Raw genomic sequence first — 657 nt, 5'->3', positions numbered from 1 at the left:
TAAATATCTGTGCTTGTTTTCTTATTTATTGTGATGTGAAGATTTATTATTTTTCTTTGAGGTTACCCTGTGTATTATAATTTTCTCCCTGAGTTTAGAACAGTCCATTCTATCTTGCAACTCTCTTGACTTCCTCACCATTTAGAAGTTCTGTAACTACACAGTATTTTCCCTCTTTTTGGTTTGTAGTAGTCTTCAATTGTCAGTTGATGCCTCTGGTTCCCTGTTTAGAATCTTGTAAGCTTATTTTACTTTGGATAGTTCCATAACTGGCTTGGTTTCTGGGTTATGTCATCATGTGTATTAATAGTCAGTTGTTATTTGCTTCAGTTGTTATTTGCTATTATCGGTTCTCTGTTCAAAGGACCCCCTTTAGTATCTTTTCTAAGGTTGGTCTGGTTTTAACAAGTACCCTTGATTTTTTCTTATCTGGAAATCTAATTTCACCATCATATTTGAGGGACAATTTTGCTGAGTATATAATTCTTGGTTGGGAATTTTTCTCTTTCAGGGTTTTATATATATCATACCATTGCCTTCTTGCCTGCATGGTTTGTGCTGTGAAATCAGCACAAACCTTTGTAGATAACTTTTCTTTTTTCCCATGCTGCTTTCAGGATTCTTTTTTTTTGTCTTTGGTTTTGATGAGTTTGCTGT

The sequence above is a fragment of the Orycteropus afer genome, unplaced genomic scaffold, assembly GCF_000298275.1.
Source record: "Orycteropus afer afer isolate SDZICR_OR568_19922 unplaced genomic scaffold, OryAfe1.0 scaffold00007, whole genome shotgun sequence".
NCBI classification, from domain to species: domain Eukaryota; kingdom Metazoa; phylum Chordata; class Mammalia; order Tubulidentata; family Orycteropodidae; genus Orycteropus; species Orycteropus afer.
This window is presented reverse-complemented; position numbering follows the sequence as displayed.